Genomic DNA, 25,067 nt, shown 5'->3' with positions numbered 1-25,067 from the left:
AGATATCAACTGCGGAATGCCGTGCAGAGAGACAATCCTGGAGGTATATAGCTCTGCCAACTGAGCTGCTGTGATAGATTCTTTGATAGGAAGAAAATGAGCCACTTTGGTGAGCTTGTCGATGACAACGAAGATAGGATCATTGCCACGCTTGGACTTTGGAAATCCAGTCACGAAGTCGATCTCAGTGTGGTCAAACTTCCATTCTGGAATGGCAAGAGGTTGGAGGAGACCAGCTGGTCGTTGGTGTTCTGCTTTCACTCTTCTGCAGACATCACATTCATTCACGAACTGAGCAATCTCGCGCTTCATTCGAGTCCACCAATACGACTGCTTGAGGTCCTGGTACATCTTTGTACTTCCAGGGTGAATAGAGAGGAGTGAATTGTGAGCCTCGTTCATAATGACTTTACGAAGGTCACCTTTAGGCACAACAATGCGATCCTCGAAGAATAGAGTATCCTTGTCATCAAGACGATAGCACTTGTACTTGGGTTGACTCTTGGCAATCCCAATCTTCACCTTCTTCACCATAGCATCAAGAAGTTGAGCCTCACGAATCTGATCTTCCAAAGTAGGAGAGACTTGAAGGTTGGCAAGGAATCCTTGGGGAACAAGTTGGAGATTGAGTTTGCGGAAAGCTTCACAAAGCTTAGGTTGGTAAGGCTTGATAATCAAACTGTTGTAGTAAGGCTTCGTGCTCAATGCATCAGCAATTACATTGGCCTTCCCTGGAGTATATTCAATACTCAGATTATACTCTTGAATCATTTCGACCCAACGAGTCTGCCTGAGGTTGAGGTTTGGCTGAGTGAAGATGTACTTGAGACTCTTATGATTAGTGAAGATGTCCACTTTTCTTCCCAATAAGAGATGTCTCCAAGTTAAAAGAGCATGGACAACTGCCGCCAACTTGAGGTCATGAGTGGGGTAGTTCTTTTCGTTGGGCTTCAACTGGCGAGAGGTATAGGCCACAACTTTCTTCTCTTGCATCAACACTGCACCAAGACCTTGAAGGGAAGCATCACAGAAGACCTCAAACGGTTTGGATTCATCAGGAGGAGTCAAAACTGGAGCAGTGACTAACTTCTCTTTCAGGGTGTTGAAAGCGATGTCACATTCAGGCGACCAGACATACTTCACATGCTTCTGGAGAAGGTTGGAAAGAGGCTTCGCGATCTTAGAGAAGTTCTCAACGAACCTTCGACAATAGCTTGCGAGCCCAAGGAAGCTGCGGAGTTGCTTCACATTCTGAGGTGGTTCCCAATTCACAATTGCAGACACCTTCTCAGGATTAACAGCTATGCCCTTGGCGGAGATGATATGCCCAAGGTAGAGAACCTCATCGAGCCAAAACTCGCACTTTGAAAACTTCGCATAGAACTGATGTTCTCTGAGTTTATCCAGCACCAATCTCAAGTGCTTGGCATGATCCTCCTTGTTCTTGGAAAAGACCAAAATGTCATCGAGGTAGACCAAGACGAAGTCATTTGTGTAGGCGTTGAAGATGAAGTTCATCATGCGAGAGAATGTTGGAGGAGCATTGACAAGGCCGAAAGACATGACAGTGTATTCATATGAACCATAGCTTGTTCTGAATGCTGTCTTAGGGATATCTTCTTCAGGAATGCGAATCTGATGATAGCCCATACGGAGATCAAGCTTGGAGAATACTTGAGCACCTTTGAGTTGTTCGAAAAGCTCATTGATGTTGGGAAGTGGGTACTTGTTCTTTATAGTCTTCTTGTTCAATGGACGGTAGTCGACACAAAGTCGGTCCGTTCCATCCTTCTTCTTGACGAAAAGAACACCACAACCCCATGGAGAAGAACTTGGTCGGATGAGACCCATACATTCTTGAATATCGAGTTGCTTCTTCAGCTCCTTCAACTCTTCAGGTCCAAGCTTGTAAGGACGTTTGCAAATAGGTTCCGTGCCAGGCTCAAGATCGATGACGAATTCAACTGGCTGGTGCGGAGGCATTCCTGGAAGCTCTTCTGGAAAGACGTCTTGATAATCATAAACGACGGGAATCTGAGAGATGGCATCCAGCTCGCCCTTCTCGTTGAGAGAAAACAGTCGAATGGTATCATCACGAGCAACAAAGACGATAACATCCTAAGACAAATGTGTCAATTGAATTTGCCTGGCAGCACAATCAAGCTGAGCCTTGTGCTTAGAAAGCCAGTCCATTCCAAGAATAAGATCGATATCCGAGTCACTGAGAACAGTAGGAGAAGACATAAACTTGTAGTCACCCATCGTGATGGTAACATCCGGAACCATGGAGTTAGTGTTCATGCGTTTACCCGGAGAGACAACTGCTATTGGTCTAGGGAGAACTTGAAAATCCAACTCATTCCTAGATGCAAATAGTCTTGAGATGAAAGAATGCGATGCACCAGTGTCAAAAAGAACTTTTGCAGGAATATCGTTAACATGAAGGTTACCCATAATGACATCTGACAAGTCCTCTGCCTGAGCTGCGTTCATCATGTTGACCTTGGCATACTTGGGGTTATGCTTGACCACTGCATTGCTAGCAGATCTCACGGGAGGAGAGGAGGAAGACGCCTCTGATTGAAGCATTTGTTGGCATAGTGACCCTTCTGCTGACACTTGTTGCACGTGACCTCCAAGAGCGGATGGTGATATGGAGCACTTGATCTTGGAGCATGAGACGAAGTCTTGTTCTGAAAGCCTGGGTTGGGTGGGTGGGAAGATCCATTGCCACCTTTGCTCTTCTGCTGATAAGGCTGAAGGAATGGAGGAGGAGGAGGCAACCAATACTTTTGCTGCTTAGTTACCACCTGAGTTGAGGAAGAAGGAGTCGCATCTCTGACTCGCTTCTTGGAAGCATCGCACTTCAGCAGAGCAGTCTCTTGTTTCAGTGCCATGTTGTAAAACTCATCATACTTCTGAGGCTCGAAAAGGATGAGAGGAAGTTGGAGATCTTCTCTGAAACCACCTATGAACTGATATATCATGCTCTTCTCGTCGGGGACATCTTGCTTAGCGAAACGGGCGAGCTTCTGGAACATGATGTTGTACTGGTAACAGACAAGCTGCCTTGCTTCAGGTTGCAGAATTCCTCATGCTTGCTCTCAACAATACTCTAAGGAATGTGGTGAGCTTTGAAGTCTTGACGGAATTCATCCCAGGTAATCACACGGCCTACTCTGGAATCTTTGTACTGTTGATACCACTCAGCATCTTGGTCTTTGAGTTGGAACGAAGCAAATTTGACAAAGTCCTCAGGCCTGACGTTGCTGCACTCGAAATGCTTGCGGATATCCACGAGCCAATCATCAGCGTCTATTGCCTCAACATAGTAGCTGAAGGTCTTTGGCTGGTTAGTGAGGAACTGGTTGAGTGTAGCAAACTGATTCTGATTGTTGCCATGACCATGATTCCCTTGGTTGCGCTCTTGCAAGAGTTGCAAAAGCATCTGCATGTTTGCATTGGTAGCGGCCTTCATAGCTTGCCATGCCTCCGGAGCTGGAGGTGGCGCTGGCGGTTCAGGATTCGAACGCGTTGGAGGAGCCATCCTGAAGAGGGTGACATCCGTTAGCATCTTGACAGACATATAATCAAGCTGAATCAAATGGATTGAAATTGCAACATATAGTCTTAACATCCGAACAAAATGAACGAATGCATTCCAATTGAAATGGTCACATTTCCATAAATTGAGAAGCCACTTAGATATAGGTAGAAGAATAAAACAACAAGGTATGGACAAGAACAAATACTTGGTGAGGATTACCCAATCACAAACCAAATATCCGCGGAAGAAATAGTAGAGGTACAAGATTCCCGCCTATGAAACTCCCGAACCTTTCCGGTTATGCAATCAGGTGTTGGGGATACAGGGGAAGCATAATATCTCACCCAAAGCTAGCAAATCCTACATCCAGCTGTATCCATCCTTCAACACATAACCAAGAAACCTTCACAAATCATTTACCTCAACCTTCGAAAAGCATCCGTTATACGAGTTATGGCGATACTCCCGAACTCCCGCCCCAGTACTGGGTGGCGTCGAGGTTATCTCACCAACAACTGCATAAAAGAGATTTTCGATGTCGGCGAAACTCAGGTATTCCAGAATTGCAACGATAAAATTGTGACGACAACACCTCGGAGCTCAACTCCCTGGGACACTGCCACAACCCCTAAATGTCAGGAGGCACCAAGAACAATGTTCTCATCACAAAACCATCGGAACAATTCCAAGATACCCGTGTGATCCTAAAAATAATTTAGTGAAATTTGAGAAGACCAGAGTCAAAACTCTATGTCAGGATGCCTCACCAGAGCGACAAAGGGACTGAGGAGTAAAAAGAATCCTACTCTCTGATATATATATAATCCTAAATGACTCAAAACATTTTTCTAGACTCAACAACGCCAGCGATTCGATCAAGCAGGGGGCTCCTAAGGTCGGGGAAGGCTCTGATTACCAACTTGTAATACCCTCGATGCGGCTATATCTCCCACGTGTCGAAGCACGACTTAGAGGCATAACCGCATTAAAAGCAATGTCGCAAGTGAGGTAATCTTCACAACAACCCATGTAATAAATAAGGGAAAAGAGTAACATGGTTGGCTTACACTCGCCACGTCACAGAATAGCATAAATAACAGTACATCCATCCAGTTACACTCAAGGTCCGACTACGGAACCAAAATAAAGATAAACCCCAAATGCAATAATGTCCCCGATCGCCCCAACTAGGCACCACTACTGATCGTCTGGAAACGAAACGTAGTATCGTCCTGAGTCCTCATAGAACTCCCACTTGAGCTCAGCCGAATCACCTGGAGCGGTATCATCGGTCCCTGCATCTAGTTTTGAAGTAATCTATGAGTCACAGGGACTCAGCAATCTCACACCCTCGCGATCCAGACTATTTAAGCTTATAGGAAGGGTAAAAGGTATGATGTGGAGCCGCAGCAAGCGACTAGCATATATGGTGGCTAACATACTCAAAAGAGAGCGAGAAGAGGAGGCAAAGGCACAATCCATGAACTATGATCAAGAACTGATCCGAGAACAACCTACGTCAAGCATAACTCGAGACCATGTTCTCTTCCCGGACTCCACCGAAAAGAGACCATCACGGCCACACACTCTGTTGATTCATTTTAATTAAGTTAAGGTTAAGGTTTTCTACAACCGAACATTAACATATGCCCATCTGCCCATAACTGCGGGCACGGCTTTCGAAAGATCAAATCCCTGCAGGGGTGTCCCAACTTATGCCATCACAAACTCTCACGGTCAACGAAGGATATTCCTTCTCCCAAGACGATCCGATCAGACTCGGAATCACGGTTACATGACATCTCGACAATGGTAAAACTAAACTAGCAAAGCCACCCGAATGTGTCGACAAATCCCAATAGGAGCTACACATATCTCGTTCTCAGGGCACACTGGATTGTCCACGGTTCTGTTAGGCTAGCCCAGAGTTGCCCCTGGTGGCCACCGGCAGCTGACAGGTTGGACCAATACTCAGAGGAGCACTGGCCCAGGGGTTTAAATAAAGATGACCCTTGAGTCCGCAGAACCCAAGGGAAAAAGAGGCTAGGTGGCGAATGGTAAAACCAATGTTGGGCATTGCTGGAGGAGTTTTATTCAAGGCGAACTGTCAAGGGGTTCCCATTATAACCCAACCGTGTAAGGAACGCAAAATCAAGGAACATAACACCAGTATGACGGAAACTAGTGCGGCAAGAGTGGAACAAAACACCAGGCATAAAGCCGAGCCTTCCACCCTTTACCAAGTATATAGGTGCATTAAGATAAACAAGATATAATAATGATATCCCAACAATAAACATGTTCCAACAGGGAACAAACTCCAATCTTCACCTGCAACTAGCAACACTATAAGAGGGGCTGAGCAAAGCGGTAACATAGCCAAACAAGGGTTTGCTAGGACAAGGTGGGTTAGAGGTTTGAAAAGGCAATATGGTAGGCATGATAAGCAAGTGGTAGGTATCGAAGCATAGGCATAGCAATAGAGCGAGCATCTAGCAAGCAAAGATAGAAGTGATTTCGAGGGTATGGTCATCTTGCCTGCAAAGTTCTCTGAGTTGACGTTAGCTTGATCCTCGTAAACGTACTCAACGGGCTCCTCGATCACGTACTCGTCTCCCAGCTCTACCCAAAGCAAGAAACACAAGCAAAGGGAGAACAATCAACCACGTGCAATGCACAAGCAACATGATGCAAAACATGACATGATATGCGGGATGCGGTATGCCATGCATGTGCATGCTTTGGAAAGGAGTGATTGAACCTGGCCTCAACTTGGAAATCAAAGAGTGCCACTGGAACAAGGAATTGATTTCGGTTGAAATCGATATAAAGATCACCGGAATCGGATGCACGGTTTGGAAATGACAAGCAAAACAAAAATGGCATCGGTCTGCGATTAACAGCACGAGGCCATCTAAATGCATCAAAAACAACAAGCTACAGCACTCTAACATGACAAAAAATACACGGCAGGGATCCACTCAAGATGCTTGACAAAAGATGAACACTGAGCTATGGCTAATTCACTCAATAACAGGTTCAAACAAGCATGTCAAAAGTGCAAAAGATATCAGGTTTTAGACTTAGTGAAATTAACATCAACTCAGGAATTAACATCGGGGGGCAATGGTTAGAGCAAGGTAACAACATGCGACAGGTACATATCATGGCAAACAAGGCATGGCATGAAGCTACTCAAAGCATACAATAAAAGTCCCTTACTGACCATAAGCCAAAAGGGATCAGAAAATACAATGGCAACCATGTGAACATAGCAATTATCGTTAACAGATTCAGACTTAGTGAAAAACTGGAACATGGCAAAACAGATATCAAGTAGGCATGTTTACGAGCTCGATGCACTCACCACAAGGCATTGCATGATAAACTAAGCATACACCCAGAAAGTAGACATGGCATAGAAGTTGAACATGGCAATAAAAACAACAAAACATGCATGGATCAATTACAACAAGCTCGGCAAAATTGCTAAACATGTTAACAATCTGCCAGGAACATTTAATAGCAAAAGTAGAGCTCGATTGACTCAAGCTAGGGTGCTCCATAAATGCAAACAAATACATGGATGGATATTGCACCATGATATCTACAAAACATCCTCACTAATCATGCTCAAAAGAGGCATGGATCACTAGGTAGCAACATGAGCACATGGCATAAAAATATAAACAGGGCAATGACTTAGAATATTTCTAAGCCCCTGAAATCAGTAACATTGAGAGGGCTACTTTGCTTGCTTGTGCTAGTCACCACAGAGATCACAAAAATACATGGCATACACCCCTGTAAAGATGGCATGGCATACTTCAAAACACATGTAGAGCTCAAGATCATAGCATGCACACATTAATCATGGCAAAAATGACAAATGTCCAATTACTGATATGAACCTGAAACTAACAGAAACTAGCACTCTTCCAACAGCATTTAGGGTATCAAGATGAGCTCAAATGAACATGATGCAATGAGATGAACTGAAGTACTCGTCGATACGAACATTTCTATATGCTACACACACGAATCGGAGCCACGATTGCAGAGTTATGAGCTAATGAAGAATGCAAAAAATTAGGGTTCGGGGAGAAAGTCAACCCGAGATCCAGATCTGGATCCGGCGGTTACTGTAGCGCGCGGAGACCGAGTTTCAATGGAAGGGTCGCCGGACTTGGCACCAGCGTCGAGGAGGAGGACGACGGCTGCGGGTCGACAGCGTGGAGGAGGACGGCGGCGGGGCTCAGTGCTCGAGGAAGCGGCGAGGCGGCAGACGCCGGGGCGGAGCGGCGAACGGCGGCGGGGCTCGGTCGCCGGAGCGGAGCGGCGCCGGTGGCGGAGCTTGCCGTCATGGGAGGAGAAGACGTGGCGGCGCAGAGAGGAGGCACGGGCGCGGGCGGGCTTCGGGGGCTCTCCCCGGGCCGAGCGGGCCGGCGGCAGGGGAGACTCAGCGGCGCCACGTGGCACATCCTGGTAGGGCGCGGGCGGCGGCGGCGGCTTGTCCGGCGCGGGTCGGACATGTCTGGTGCATGGAGGAGCGAAATTTAGGGTTAGGGTGTGAAATGGATTCAGAATTTTCGGGGATTGGCCCTTTTATAGGTAGGAGGAGCTAGGAGGCTCCAAATTGAGCATGGTTTTCGGCCACGCGATCGTGATCGAATGACCTAGATGATGGAGGAGGTTTAGGTGGGTTTTGCGCCACTTTTGAGGGGTGTTGGGCTGCAACACACACGAGGCCTTTTCGGTCCCTCGGTTAACCGTTGGAGTATCAAACGAAGTCCAAATGGCACGAAACTTGACAGGCGGTCTACCGGTAGTAAACCAAGGACGCGTGGCAAGTCTCGGTCCAATCTGGAAACGTTTAAGACCCGCACATTATTAGAGGTAAAAAAAGACACCGGAGGACATAGGAGCGCCGGAATGCAAAACGGACAATGGGGAAAATGCTCTGATGCATGAGACGAACACGTATGCAAATGCAATGCACATGATGACATGATATGAGATGCATGACAAAGACAAAAGCACATGAAGACAAAAACCCGACAACGAGGAAATAGAATAACTTAGTGCCGGAAAGGGCAAGAGTTGGAATACAAATATGGCAAGTTAAATATGGGGTGTTACAACACTCCACCACTACGAAAGGATCTCGTCCCGAGATCTAGGACTGGAAAAACTCCAGGTACTCAGAGTGGAGGTGATCCTCGCGTTTCCAGGTGGCTTCACGGTCGGAATGGTGTGACCAATTGACTTTTAGGAATTTGATAGACTTGTTGCGAGTCTTGCCCTCAATTTCTTCAAGAATAGCAACTGGGTGCTCATGATAAGACATGTCTTCTTGGAGATCAATGTCTGCGAAGTTGACGGTGCGGTCAGGAGTCTTGAAGCACTTGCGGAGTTGAGACATGTGAAACACGTCGTGCACGTTTGCAAAGTTGGAGGGAAGCTCAAGTTGATAGGCGAGATCGCCTCTTTTGCTGATGATCTTGAAAGGACCCACGTATCTAGGGCAAGCTTCCCTTTGATACCGAAGCGACGAGTACCTTTCATTGGAGAGACGCGGAGGTAGACAAGGTCACTGATCTCGAAAGCCAAGTCACGATGCTTGCTATCATAGTAACTCTTCTAGCGCGATTGTGCGGCTTTGAGATTATCACGAATGACTTTGCACATTTCTTCTGCCTCTATGATAAAGTCATTGCCAAGAAGCTGACGTTCACCAGTCTTTGACCAGTTAAGAGGTGTACGACACTTCCTGCCATAGAGAGTCTCGAATGGGGCCTTGTCCGAACTCACTTGGAAGTTGTTGTTGTAGGAGAACTCGGCATATGGAAGACAATCTTCCCACTTCATACCGAAAGAAATGACACAAGCCCTGAGCATATCTTCAAGAATTTGATTTACTCGCTCGACTTGGCCACTGGTTTGAGGATGAAAAGTTGTGCTGAAGCGAATGTTGGTGCCCATGGCCTTCTGAAAAGAATCCCAGAATTTGGAGGTAAAGATGTTGCCACGATCTGAAGATATCAACTGCGGAATGCCGTGCAGAGAGACAATCCTGGAGGTATATAGCTCTGCCAACTGAGCTGTTGTGATAGATTCTTTGATAGGAAGAAAAATGAGCCACTTTAGTGAGCTTGTCGATGACAACGAATATAGCATCATTGCCACGCTTGGACTTTGGAAATCCAGTCATGAAGTCCATCTCAATGTGGTCAAACTTCCATTCTGGAATGGCAAGAGGTTGGAGGAGACCAGCTGGTCGTTGGTGTTCTGCTTTCACTCTTCTGCAGACATCACATTCATTCACGAATTAAGCAATCTCGCGCTGCATTCAAGTCCATGAATACGATTGCTTGAGGTCCTGGTACATATTTGTACTTCCAGGGTGGATAGAGAGGAGTGGATTGTGAGCCTCGTTGATAATGACTTTATGAAGGTCACCTTTAGGAAAAACAATGTGATCCTCGAAGAATAGAGTATCCTTGTCATCAAGACGATAGCATTTGTACTTGGGTTGACTCTTGGCAATCCCAATCTTCACCTTCTTCACCTTAGCATCAAGAAGTTGAGCCTCACGAATCTAATCTTCCAAAATAGGAGAGACTTGGAGGTTGGCAACGAATCCTTGAGTAACAAGTTGGAGATTAAGTTTGCGGAAAGCTTCACAAAGATCAGGTTGGTAAGGCTTGATAATCAAACTATTGCAGTAAGCCTTCCTGCTAAATGCGTCAGCAATTACATTGGCCTTGCCTGGAGTATATTCAACAGTCAGATTATACTCTTGAATCATTTCGACCCAACAAGTTTGCCTGAGGTTGAGGTTTGGCTGAGTGAAGATGTACTTGAGACTCTTATGATGAGTGAAGATGTCCACTTTTCTTCCCAATAAGAGATGTCTCCAAGTTAAAAGAGCATCGACAATTGCCGCCAACTCGAGGTCATGAGTGGGGTAGTTCTTTTCATTGGGCTTCAACTGGCGACAGGTATAGGCCACAACTTTCTTCTCTTGCATCAACACTGCACCAAGACCTTGAAGGGAAGCATCACAGAAGACCTCAAACGGTTTGGATTCATCAGGAGGAGTCAGAACTGGAGCAGTGACTAACTTCTCTTTCAGGGTCTTGAAAGCGATGTCACATTCAGGCGACCATACATACTTCACATGCTTCTGCAGCAGGTTGGAAAGAGGCTTTGTGATCTTAGAGAAGTTCTCAACGAACCTTCGACAAAAGCTTGCGAGCCCAAGGAAGCTGTGGAGTTGCTTCACATTCTGAGGTGGTTTCCAATTCACAATTGCAGACACCTTCTCAGGATTAACAACTATGCCCTTGGCAGAGATGATATGTCCAAGGTAGAGAACCTCATCGAGCCAAAACTCGCACTTTGAAAACTTCGCATAGAACTGATGTTCTCTGAGTTTATCCAGCACCAATCTCAAATGCTTGGCATGATCCTCGTTGTTCTTGGAAAAGACCAAAATGTCATCGAGGTAGACCAAGACGAAGTCATTTGTGTAGGCGTTGAAGATGAAGTTCATCATGCGAGAGAATGTTGGAGGAGCGTTGACAATGCCGAAAGACATGACAGTGTATTCATATGAACCATAGCTTGTTCTGAATGCTGTCTTAGGGATATCTTCTTCAGGAATGCGAATCTGATTATAGCCCATACGGAGATCAAGCTTGGAGAATACTTGAGCACCTTTGAGTTGTTCGAAAAGCTCATTGATGTTGGGAAGTGGGTACTTGTTCTTTATAGTCTTCTTGTTCAACGGACGATAGTCGACACAAAGTTGGTCCGTTCCATCCCTCTTCTTGACGAAAACAACACCACAACCCCATGGAGAAGAACTTGGTCGGATGAGACCCATACGTTCTTGAATATCGAGTTGCTTCTTCAGCACCTTCAACTCTTCAGGTCCAAGCTTGTAAGGACATTTGCAAACAGGTTCCGTGCCAGGCTCAAGATCGATGATGAATTCAGCTGGCTGGTGCGAAGGCATTCCCGGAAGCTCTTCTGGAAATACGTCTTGATACTCATAAACGGCTGGAATCTAAGAGATGGCATCCAGCTCGCCCTTCTCGTTGAGAGAAAACAGTCGAATGGTATCATCATGAGCAGCCAAGACGATAACATCCTCAGACCAATGTGTCAATTGAATTTGCCTGGCAGCACAATCAAGCTGAGCCTTGTTCTTAGAAAGCCAGTCCATTCCAAGAATAAGATCGATATCCAAGTCACCGAGAACAGTAGGAGAAGACAGAAACTTGTAGTCACCCATTGTGATGGTAACATCCGGAACCATGGAGTTAGTGTTCATGCGTTTACCCGGAGAGACAACTGCTATCGGTCTAGGGAGAACTTGAAAATCCAACTCATTCTTAGATGCAAATGGTCTTGAGATGAAACAATGCGATGCACTAGTGTCAAAAAGAACTTTTGCAGGAATATCGTTAACATGAAGGTTACCCATAATGACATCTGACAAGTCCTCTGCCTGAGCTGCGTTCATCATGTTGACCTTGGAATACTTGGGGTTATGCTTGACCACTGCTTTGCTAGAAGATCTCACGGGAGGAAGAGGAGGAAGACACCTCTGATTGAAGCATTTGTTGGCATAGTGACCCTTCTGCTGACACTTGTTGCACATGACCTCCGAGAGCAGACGGTGATATGGAGCACTTGATCTTGGAGCATGAGACGAAGTCTTGTTCTGAAAGCCTGGGTTGGGTGGGTGGGAAGATCCACTGTCACCTTTGCTCTTCTACTAATATGGCTGGTGGAATGGAAGAGGAGGAGGCAACCAATACTTTTGCTGCTTAGTTACCACCGGAGTTGAGGAAGAAGGAGTCGCATCTCTGACTCGCTTCTTGGAAGCATCGCACTTCAGCAGAGCAGTCTCTTGTTTCAGTTCCATGTTGTAAAACTCATCGTACTTCTGAGGCTTGAAAAGCACGAGAGGAAGTGGGAGATCTTCTCTAAGGCCACCTCTGAACTGATATATCATGCTCTTCTCGTCGGGGACGTCTTGCTTAGCGAAACGGGCGAGCTTCTGGAACATGATGTTGTAATGGTAACAGACAAGAGGACTTGCTTTAGGTTGTAGAATTTCTCACGCTTGCTCTCAACAACTCTCTGAGGAATGTGGTGAGCTTTGAAGTCTTGACGGAATTCATCCCAGGTAATCACACGGCCTCCTCTGGCATCTTTGTACTGTTGATACCACTCAGTAGCTTGGTCTTTGAGTTGGAACAAAGCAAACTTGACAAAGTCCTCAGGCCTGACGTTGCTGCACTCAAAATGCTTGCGGATATCCACGAGCCAATCATCAGCGTCTATTGCCTCAACATAGTAGCTGAAGGTCTTTGGCTGGTTAGTGAGGAACTGGTTGAGTGTAGCAAACTGATTCTGATTGTTGCCATGACCATGATTCCCTTGGTTGCGCTCTTGCAAGAGTTGCAAAAGCATCTGCATGTTTGCATTGGTAGCGTCCATCACAGCTTGCCATGCCTCCGGAGCTGGAGGTGGTGCTGGCAGTTCAGGATTAGAACGCGTTGGAGGAGCCATCCTGAAGAGGGTGACATCCATTAGCATCGTGACAGACATATAATCAAGCTAAATCAAATGGATTGAAATTGCAAGATATAGTCTTAACATCCGAACAAAATGAACGAATGCATTACAATTGAAATGGTCACATTTCCATAAATTGAGAAGCCACTTAGATATAGGTAGAAGAATAAAACAACAAGGTATGGACAAGAACAAATACTTGGTGTGGATTACCCAATCACAAACCAAATATCCGCGGAAGAAATAGTAGAGCTACAAGAATTTCCACCTATGAAACTCCCGAACCTTTCCGATTATGCAATCAGGTGTTGGGGATATAGGGGAAGCATAATATCTTACCCAAAGCTAGCAAATCCTACATCCAGCTGTATCCATCCTTCAACACATAACCAAGAAACCTTCGTAAATCATTTACCTCAACCTTCGAAAAGCATCCGTTATATGAGTTATGGCGATACTCCCGAACTCCCGCCCCAGTACTAGGTGGCGTCGAGGTTATCTCACCAACAACTGCATAAAAGAGATTTTCGATGTCGGCAAAACTCAGTTATTCCAGAATTGCAACGATAAAATGGTGACGACAACACCTTGGAGCTCAAATCCCCGGGACACTGCCACAACCCCTAAATGTCAGGAGGCACCAAGAACAATGTTCTCATCACAAAACCATCGGAACGATTCCAAGATACTCGTGTGATCCTAAAAATAATTTAGTGAAATTTGAGAAGACAAGAGTCAAAACTCTACGTTAGGATGCCTCACCAGAGCGATGAAGGGACTGAGGAGTAAAAAGAATCCTACTCTCTGATATATATATAATCCTAAATGACTCAAAACATTTTTCTAGACTCAACAACGTTAGCGATTCGATCAAGCAGGGGGCTCCTAAGGTCGGGGAAGGCTTTGATTACCAACTTGTAATGCCCTCGATGCAGCTATATCTCCCACGTGTCGAAGCACGACTTAGAGGCATAACCACATTGAAAGCAATGTCGCAAGTGAGGTAATCTTCACAACAACCCATGTAATAAATAAGGGAAAAGAGTAACATGGTTGGCTTACACTCGCCACGTCACACAATAGCATAAATAACATTACATTCATCCAGTTACACTCGAGGTCCGACTACAGAACCAAAATAAAGATAAACCCCAAATGCAAGAATGTCCTCGATTGCCCCAACTGGGCACCACCACCGATCATCTGGAAAGGAAATGTAGTATCATCCTGAGTCCTCATCGAACTCCCACTTGAGCTCAGTCGAATCACCTGGAGCGGTATCATCGGTCCATGCATCTAGTTTTGAAGTAACCTGTGAGTCACGGGGACTCAGCAATCTCACACCCTCGCGATCAAGACTATTGAAGCTTATAGGAAGGGTAAAAGGTATGATGTGGAGCTACAGCAAGCGACTAGCATATATGGTGGCTAACATACGCAAAAGAGAGCGAGAAGAGGAGGCAAAGGCACGATCCATGAACTATGATCAAGAAGTGATCCTAGAACAACCTACGTCAAGCATAACTCGAGACCACGTTCTCTTCCCAGACTCCGCCGAAAAGAGACCATCACGGCCACACACTCTGTTGATTCATTTTAATTAAGTTAAGGTTAAGGTTTTCTACAACCGGACATTAACATATGCCCATCTGCCCATAACCGCGAGCACGGCTTTCGAAATTTCAAATCCCTGCAGGGGTGTCCCAACTTATACCATCACAAACTCTCACGGTCAACGAAGGATATTCCTTCTCCCAAGACGATCCGATCAGACTCGGAATCACGGTTACATGACATCTCGACAATGGTAAAACTAAACTAGCAAAGCCACCTGAATGTGTCGACAAATCCCAATAGGAGCTACACATATCTCGTTCTCAGGGCACACCGGATTGTCCACGGTTCTGTTAGGCTAGCCCAGAGTTGCCCCTGGTGGCCACCGGCAGCTGACAGGTTGGACCAATACTCAGAGGAGCACTGGCCCGGGGGTTTAAATAAAGATGACCCTTGAGTCCGCAGAACCCAAGGGAAAAAGAGGCTAGGTGGCGAATTGTAAAACCAATGTTGGGCATTGTTGGAGGAGTTTTATTCAAGGCGAACTGTCAAGGGGTTCCCATTATAACCCAACCGTGTAAGGAACGCAAAAATCAAGGAACATAACACCGGTATGACGGAAACTAGGGCGGCAAGAGTGGAACAAAACACGAGCCATAAAGCCGAGCCTTCCACCCTTTACCAAGTATATAGGTGCATTAAGATAAACAAGATATAATAATGATATCCCAACAATAAACATGTTCCAACAGGGAACAAACTCCAATCTTCACCTGCAACTAGCAACACTATAAGAGGGGCTGAGCAAAGCGGTAACATAGCCAAACAAGGGTTTGCTAGGACAAGGTGGGTTAGAGGTTTGACAAGGCAATATGGGAGGCATGATAAGAAAGTGGTAGGTATCGTAACATAGGCATAGCAATAGAGCGAGCATCTAACAAGCAAAGATAGAAGTGATTTCGAGGGTATGGTCATCTTGCCTGCAAAGTTCTCTGAGTTGACGTTAGCTTGATTCTCATAAACGTACTCAACGGGCTCCTCGATCACGTACTCGTCTCCTGGCTCTACCCAAAGCAAGAAACACAAGCAAAGGGAGAACAATCAACCACGTGCAAATGCACAAGCAACATAATGCAAAACATGACATGATATGCGGGATGCGGTATGCGATGCATATGCATGCTTTGGAAAGGAATGATTGAACCTGGCCTCAACTTGTAAATCCAAGAGTGCCACTGGAAAGAGGAGTTGATTTCGGTTGAAATCGATATAAAGATCACCAGAATCGGATGCACGGTTTGGAAATGACAAGCAAAACAAAAATGGCATCGGTCTGCGATTAACAGCATGAGGCCATCTAAATGCATCAAGAATAACATGCTAAAACACTCTAACATGACAAATCAATACATGGCAGGGATCCACTCAAGATGCTTGACAAAAGATGAACACTGAGCTACGGCTAATTCACTCAATAACAGGTTCTAACAAGCATGGCAAAAGTGCAAAAGATATCAGGTTTCAGACTTAGTGAAATTAACATCAAGTCAGGAATTAACATCAGGGAGCAATGTTTAGATCAAGGTAACAACATGCGATAGGAACATATCATGGAAAAGCAAGGCATGGCATGAAGCTACTCAAAGCATACAACAAAAGTCCCTTAGTAACCATAAGCCAAAAGGGATCAGAAAATACAATGGCAACCATGTGAACATAGCAATTATCATTAACAGATTCAGACTTAGTGAAAAACTGGAACATGGCAAAACAGATATCAAGTAGGCATGTTTACGAGCTCGATGCACTCACCACAAGGCATTGCATGATAAACTAAGCATACACCCAGAAAGTAGACATGGCATATAAGCTAAACATGGCAAGAAAAACAACAAAACATGCATGGATCAATTACAACAAGCTCGGCAAAATTGCTAAACATGTTAACAATCTGCCAGGAACATTTAATAGCAAAAGTAGAGCTCGATTGACTCAAGCTAGGGTGCTCCATAAATGCAAACAAAGACATGGATGGATAGAGCACCATGATATCTACAAAACATCCTCACTGATCATGCTCAAAAGAGGCACGGATCAGTAGGTAGCAACATGAACACATGGAATAAAAATATAAACATGGGCAATGACTTGGAATATTTCTAAGTCCCTGAAATCAGTAACATTGAGAGGGATACTTTGCATGCTTGTGCTAGTCACCACAGAGATCACAAAAATACATGGCATACACCCCTGTAAAGATGGCATGGAATACTTCAAAACACATGTAGATCTCAAGATCATAGCATGAACACATTAATCCTGGCAAAAATGACAAATGTCCAATTACTGATATGAACCTGAAACTAACAGAAACTAGCACTCTTCCAACAGCATTTAGGGAATCAAGATGAGCTCAAATGAACATTATGCAATGAGATGAACTGAAGTACTCACCGAGACGAACATTTCTATATGCTACACACACGAATCGGAGCCACGGTTTCACAGTTATGAGCAGATGAAGAATGCAGAAAATTAGGGTTCGGGGAGAAAGTCAACCCGAGATCCAGATCTGGATCCGACGGTTACTGTAGCGCGCGGAGACCGAATTTCAACGGAAGGGTCGCCGGACTTGCCGAGGTCGCCGGACTTGGCACCAGCGTCGAGGAGGAGGGCGGCGGCTGCGGGTCGACAGCGTGGAGGAGGACGGCGGCGGGGCTCAGTGCTCGAGGAAGCGGCGAGGCGGCGGACGCCGGGGCGGAGCGGCGAATGGCGGCAGGGCTCGGCCGCCAGTGGCGGAGCTCGCCGGCGCGGGAGGAGAAGATGTGGCGGCATAGAGAGGAGGCGAGGGCGCACGCGGGCTTCGGGGGCTCTCCCCGGGCCGAGCGGGCTGGCGGCGGGGGAGACCCGGCGGCAACACATGGCGCGTCCTGGTAGGGCGCGGGCGGCAGTGGCGGTTGTCCGGGGCGGGTCGGACACGTCCGGTGCGCGGAGGTGCGAAATTTAGGGTTAGGGTGCAAAATGGATTTGGAATTTTTGGGGAGTGGCCCTTTTATAGGTAGGAGGAGCTAGGAGGCTCCAAATTGAGCATGGTTTTCGGCCACGCGATCGTGATCGAAGGACCTAGATGATGGAGGAGGTTTAGGTGGGTTTTGGGCCACTTTGGAGGAGTGTTGGGCTACAACACACACGAGGCCTTTTTGGTCCCTCAGTTAACCGTTGGAGTATCAGACGAAGTCCAAATGGCACGAAACATGACAGGCGGTCTACCAGTAGTAAACCAAGGCCGCATGGCAAGTTTCGGTACAATCTAGAAATGTTTAACACCCGCACACGAAAAGAGGTAAAAAAATACACCGGAGGACATAGGAGCGCCGGAATGCAAAACGGATAACGGGGAAAATGCGCGGATGCATGAGACGAACACGTATGCAAATGCAATGCACATGATGACATGATATGAGATGCATGACAAAGACAAAAGCACATGAAGACAAAAACCCGACAACGAGTAAATAGAATAACTTAGTGCCGGAAATGGCAAGAGTTGGAATACAAATATGGCAAGTTACATATGGGGTGTTACAGGTCACGCATCTCACCCCAGTAGGTGATCGAGCCTGGGGGCAGGTTCAGGAGCCACGAGCGAGCGCCATCCTTGATAGGCATGGGAAACCAATTCGCCATGACCTTCTCGTCGCCGTTGGCCGCCTCGATGCTTAGCTCGTAGAGCTGCAGGAACTCAACGGGATCGGGAGTGTCGTCGTAGCGAGGAGGAAGGTCCGACTTGAACTTGCCTGGCCAGACGACGCTACACAGCTCAGGAACGATGGCGCGACCGCCTGTGGTGGCCACCGGGGACCTCTGCAGGGGCGGAGCCTGCCCTTGATGTCTGCGCATCGCCACCACAGGCGGCAAGCGGTCTTGTCGTGCCTCCGGGAGCGCTGGAGCGTTTTCTTGCGGCAGGGGAACCCCCCAGCAACTTCTTCATGCGTGGGCAAACGGCGTGGTGGATCACGCTGCGGGACCGCGCATCTTGGGGCGAGGACACCGTCTTGACGCGGAGGAGGCAATGGTGCTCCGTGAGCTGTGCGCGTCTGCGCGAGGGCGCCATCTTGATGCGGAGGCGGCAGAGGCGCTCCATGAGCTACACCGCCTGCGGCTGGAGGTGGGCGAGGCTGTGAGAGGGATGGTGCAGGAGAGCCTCCAGCAGCAATGCGGTCCAACCTGTCCTCGTAGAGGTCGTCGACCGGGCGGTAGCACAGGAGCTAGCATGCCATGAGCAGCTCAGCCTGCACGTCCGTGGGTGTGCGGCGAGCGTGGGACGATGAGCCAGTCGGAGTCAGCGACGGGGTAGCGGTGCGGTCATCCCGCCGCATGGAGGGGTGCAGTGAGGACGCTTGCTGCTCGTTTGCTGCCGGGTCGGTAGCGGCGTTGGAAATAGGGGACGGAGAATGACGGGGAGGCCCGCCGACAGGGGCTGTCTGAGCGACATGGTCGGCGAGGGCGACCCGGCGCTCGGTGCGGGCTCGGGGTGCGTCTGACATGGATGTGGTGGAGCGATGGGACGCGGATCAACGGAAGGAAAGCTTCAGGGCACCCCTACCTGGCGCGCCAAATGTCGGATTTCGGGTTCGGCAAAACCCTTGAGGTTCGAACACTGGGGTGCGCACGAAGATCTCTCCTCCCTCTAGCTCAAGCCCTCACCGCAATCTCAAGGCATAGCGCGTCGAACTCGCAAAACAAAGGGACACAAGATATATACTAGTTCGGGCCACCGATGTGGTGTAATACCCTACTCCAGTGTGGTGTGGTGGATTGCCTCTAGGGCTGAGGATGAATAGTTACAAGGGAAGAACAGCCTCCCGAGGAGAGGTGCTCTTGTGCTTGGTGATTTGATGCGGTACAGGATCGTCCCTCTCTCTCGGTGTGCCGATCCTTCCCCCGGTCTCTCTTTCCTACGATGGTGGCTAGCCCTATATATAGAGGCCCGGGTCCTCCCAGATATTAGGCGGGAAGGGATCCCACAATGGCCAATTTTGAAGGGAGATAGCTAGTACAAGCTATCCTGACAAAAGATGGTCTTCGCCTGCCAAAGGCTCTGGTGATGACATCGTCCTGGGTTCCACGGTGACCTCCGTCCTCCCGCCCTGCTGGTCTTGGTCTCGTTGCACCGATATGGAAACCTTTACTTGATGCCTCGGGACTCCGCGCCTGCGCTTGACTCTTTAGCACCAAAGAGGAAACAAGGACACTGCGCGCTGGCGCCCGCCTGGTGCCCGCCTGGCCTTGGCCGTCATGGCTTGCGTGACAGGAACCTCGCGAGATGGCCCTTGCCTTGATCTCTCTGCCCCTGGCGAGCCAGCCTGGTGAGGCCGCCCCCGAGGAGGTCTTGCGTCGTCCGCCTCGCGAGGGTCTTGGGTGTTTGCTGGTGAAGATGGGCCGTATAGGGCCACTAGTGGAGCCACGCCGTGGGCCACAAGCAGGCAAGTCTGGGGACCCCCGTTCCCAGGACGCCGACACTTTGTTACAACAAACTATACATCACCCCCTTTATAAGTAGGTGGAAGCACATGGTGTTGTTGCGCCCACTCTCCCCTGGAATTGTTTATGCTTTTTCTTAATCTAATGCCGCTGGTAAAATTAAGCATTGCCACTCTCAGAATTAACGAATGAACTGTTTTAAGAGACTTTCTCTGTTAATATGAATCAATGCAACCATTTTAGAAATGCTACTGTCCTATACTTTGTTTTCCATCAAGATAAGGTAGATGCTTCTTTTTGTGGCCGCATGTTTCATCCTCCTTTATTGGCCAGTAATTGTTTCCTTTTTGCCTCTTGAAACAAGGATATCTATTCAACTTTTTGCTATAGCAAACTTAAATGTCACACCGGCAACTTTGCTTGATTTCAGTGCAACTGCACAAAACGAGATTGCATTTCCTATTCGTGTTGGTAGATTCGTATTTTATGTTGGTCGTCTCATGAAAGGTCACTATAGGCCTTCATCCACATGATTGTGTGCAGTGTGCTTTGAGATGTTGTGGTCCTTGTATTGGTACTATTTTAAATAAATGATGAATTGAAGCTATTGTATTGCTGTCTTTTCCCATTAAGTAGTGAACAAAAATGGGACCAACCCAGACATGATGCTTGTTGCTTTGTTACAACAAACTCTGCATCACCCCCTTTATAAGTAGATGGAAGCACATGTTGTTGTTGCACCCACTCTCCCCTGGAACTGTTTATGCTTTTTGTTAATCTAATGCCGCTGGTAAAATTAAGCAATGCCACTCTCAGAATTAAATACTGAATCTTAGTTCAAAACTGCAACACTTGTTAGGGATTGGCGGGATTACCATTTTTGTGACTGCATGTTTCATCCTCCTTTATTGGCTAGTAATTGCTTCCTTTTTTGCCTTTGTTAAAACAGGGATATCTATTCAACTTGTTGCTATTGCGACATTTTGCTTCGCTTAATTTTGGTGGAACTGCACAAAAGGAGACCGGATTTCCATATATGTGTTGAGATCTGTTTTAGGTCTTCCTCACGAGTTGTTTCAAATCATAGTATTGAAAGGTCAGTACCGACTTTCCTCAGAATTGACTACTAAATCTTAGTTCAAAATTGCAACACTTGTTAGGGATCGGCGGGAGTACCATTTCTGTTAGGGATCAGCCGGAGTACATGTTTAAGAAATGTATTGTTCAGATAATGTCTCTGTTATTACGTATCAGTTACAGTGTTTTACAAATGGTACTATCCTGCTTTGTAGTTCTTTCTACATGTTTAATCAAGGTATTGTTAAGATAATGTCTCTGTTAAAATAAATCAGTCGTATTGTTTTAGGATGGTACTTTTCTGCTATGTCATTCTTTATACATGTTGAAACAAGGCATTGTTAAGATAATGTCTCAGTTAATATGAATGAATCACACTAATTGAGAATTGCTACTCTCCTGCTTTGTTTCCCATTAAGATAAGGTGGATCGGTAGTTGTTTTTCTTCTTGGAGTACAAGTCATCAACCGTTATTTCTTAGTAATAGTTTCCCTTATACCTACTTCCACTAATAAGGATATCAAAATTAAAGCTCGGTTTTATTCCGACTTTGATTTTAGTTGAACTGCACAAAAGGAGCCAATGTGTCTAAGGCAAACTACTGCATTAGTGGGTCCAGTAGGTCTTACCACTTTGCAGAAAGAAGCAGTCACTGTTTGCGCTACATTACACAAGGAATGATCGAGAAGCTTTACAGAGTATTAGTAGACGCTGGTGACATGACTAGTCTGTAGAGAGCATAGGAAACTCTACAACACGTGGAGTGCACTTGGCAAAAAGTGCTCAAAGAAGTACAAGAAGCCAAGACATGACTCCAAATCTGTCAATGCCATTCTAAGCAACAATGATGGGGCATCTGGGTATGGTAATCTGTTTACCGTACTTCTAGTTTGTTAGTCCACCGATTGGTGGGTTGACACTGGGCCAATATTCATGTGTGTGCTGATGTGTCTTTGTTTTCTTGCAGCATATAAATACGAAATCCACATGGATGCTCAGCTTGATTTTAGTGGAACTGCACAGAATGTTTAGACGGTTTGTGTCCTCCATAATACTTCATCATTCACAATACATCCAATGGTTCTCTAATCATTTGTCATCACCTTGAGCCACCGGACTATATGTTTGAATGGAGTTGCTTTACTTTTGGTTCAGAGGAACACTGGGCAAACAAGTACCAAGAAGCCAGGACAGGATGCCAAGTTTGTCAATGTCACTCTAAGCAACAATGATGGGAATCTGGGTATGGTAATCTATTTATTGTACTTTCAGTTTGTTTGTCCACCGATTGGTGGGTTGACACTGGGCCAATATTCATGTGTGTGCTCATGTGTCTTTGTTTTCTGGCAGCATATAAATACAAAATCCACAGCGATGCTCAGTTTGATTTTAGTGGAACTGCACAAAATGTTTAGATGGTTCGTGTCCTCCATAATACTTCATCATACACAATACATCGAATGGTTCTCTAATCATTCGTCATCACCTTGAGCCACCAGACTATCAGATGACAAACTGATGACAAACCCTGCCTGTTCCACAATCATAGGCATTACATATTTTGAATGGGAAAATCTTGTCAAAGTTTAATCATTGATATTAGCAAGAAGACATTAGTTTAATATATTGGAATTGTAAAACCTTGTCAATTTTTGCTCATTGATGTTAGCCAGAAGACATGCATTTGATATTTTTGAGTGGGACGCCCTTTGTTGTGAGCAACATCGATCGTTTTTTCCTATTCCTGTCTTCAGTTCAGAAGTAAATATTTACTCTGCTGAGATGCATAGTCACATGAATGTTGACTTATGTAAGGTATTTTAGGAGTTTGTTCTGAATGTTTTCCATGTAATTCTAGGCCTTGTGAGTTTTATTGCAAAGTTGAGCTTGGAATGTTGTGGCATGCGGCATCACGAGCTATTCACCGCGCCTCCTGAGAATAATGCTTCATATTGTTTTACATGTTGATCTAATGCCCGTGATTTGCATGTTAACAAGATCATCCTCTTCTGTTGTTTCTGTGCTTAAGAAGTTCATTGTCTTATGTTTCATTCATAGCCTATACGACAACTCAGGTAGGTTAGAGGTGAAACCATATGATCTTCTGACCAACTCATCATTTTAGGCCGTGATTGGATCGTCGTTTTCCAACCAAAACTGCTTGTAAAACCAACGCTTCTAAATAAAAGCATATTGTCTCGGGCGAAGCGCTTAGTTGGTCGATTTCGACTAGTAAAATATACACTGGTCTCTCAAATTACACGCGTAACCTGCCGGTTTTACTTACAGACCTTGGGCCCTCGGTTTCATAACGCCTGTATTTTATGCGTTGTTTCCGATGATGAGTAAATTGCACTTGTATCTTAATACAAGTGTGAAATAAACCAGAGCTCCCAAGTGCGGCCTTACCATTTCATGCCGTCTCAGTCTCTCGAAGGTGCTCATAGGTGTCTGATGATCCCGGCTTCCTGAATGAGCAGCGGACGCTGTATCAGACCATCCGTAGGGCCCGCGAGGCCCTCTCCGTCGTCCTTCGAGTTGTTGTCAACATGGTCAATGAACATGAGGATTCAGGAGATGACTTTATTTTGACTCGATGACAGTAGGGACCCACTAGGGCCATCGCCGTACGTACGCAAGTGCTTCCTTATTATGTACAACTATATTTTTTGCTTCCTCCTGGTTTCCTGACATCACGGTCCCACACCATTGTCAACCTATGTAGTCACTAAATGAGAGAATTGCACAAGGAGCGGCCAACCGCTGGGACCAAGCAGCTCGAGCAGTATTTTTGTTTTTGAGGTGTGAGCACTTCAGAGTTTTTCTTGAGCACTGTTTTCGTTGTTGTTCAGAGGGGAGCAGGGTATTAACTGGGCGGGCTATGGCCCGTCTAGCCCAGGCCTGATATCCAGCCCAGATATTAACTTTTTTCAAGCTGAAAATGGCCAGACCACCTATACTTTTTTTTGAGGAATACCCACGCAAGTTCAACTTGTTATTCTCCGCCCCGCTGGGCTGCAAATCTTTCCTAGGACAGATGCATTAGGCTTAATAGGAAAATGGGCTTTAATAAATATTAAATGGGATGTAATTATAAAAACTAGGCAATAACTATAAAAAATGCACCAAACATGTAATTACTTCATAAAATATTATTTTTGCATTTTGAAAATTTTAATTTCATTAATTGTTGCGCGTGCAATGTCTCGTTGGATTTTTACGTAATACAAATTTATATTAAAATTGTATTTAATCTGACTAGAAATTTCGGGATAAAAATATTTCGGATCCCATCAAAATGTGGGAATTTTTTTTTGAATTTTGTTTTGAATGGTTGGTTGATATTATTAATCGTTGTCCTTGCTAGAAAATGGGTTGTACTATTAACAAACTGTAAATGGGCTGTAGTAAATTCCATTAGATTTAAAAATGGGATGTACATTCTTACAAATCGCAAATGGGCTATAAGTTCTCTGACACGCACTTGTGGGCCTATACTAAGTTGACACATCCCCTAAAAAAAGTAAGTTGACGCGTATGCAAGGTTTTGTCAACTTATAGTTAACACACGGTTCTAGCAGCAGTGGTCGTTGGATGTCCATCCAATGGATGTCGTGCTTCTTCTTCAATCTCGGATATTCTAGCTTCAGCCGCCCAAAAAATGATTCCTTCCCCTGACATCTGGGGCACACCGTTTTGGAGGCTGACCCGTGAGCCTACTAAGTTGACGCGTACCAAGGGCTTTTTCAACTTAGTCATTATAAACGATTCTAGCTGCAGTGACCGTACGATGTCCATCCAACGTTCGTCGTGC

Source organism: Triticum aestivum, chromosome 5A (genome assembly GCF_018294505.1).
Source record: "Triticum aestivum cultivar Chinese Spring chromosome 5A, IWGSC CS RefSeq v2.1, whole genome shotgun sequence".
Lineage (NCBI taxonomy): Eukaryota > Viridiplantae > Streptophyta > Magnoliopsida > Poales > Poaceae > Triticum > Triticum aestivum.
The sequence above is the reverse complement of the archived record's forward strand: the minus strand, read 5'-3'. Positions refer to the sequence as shown.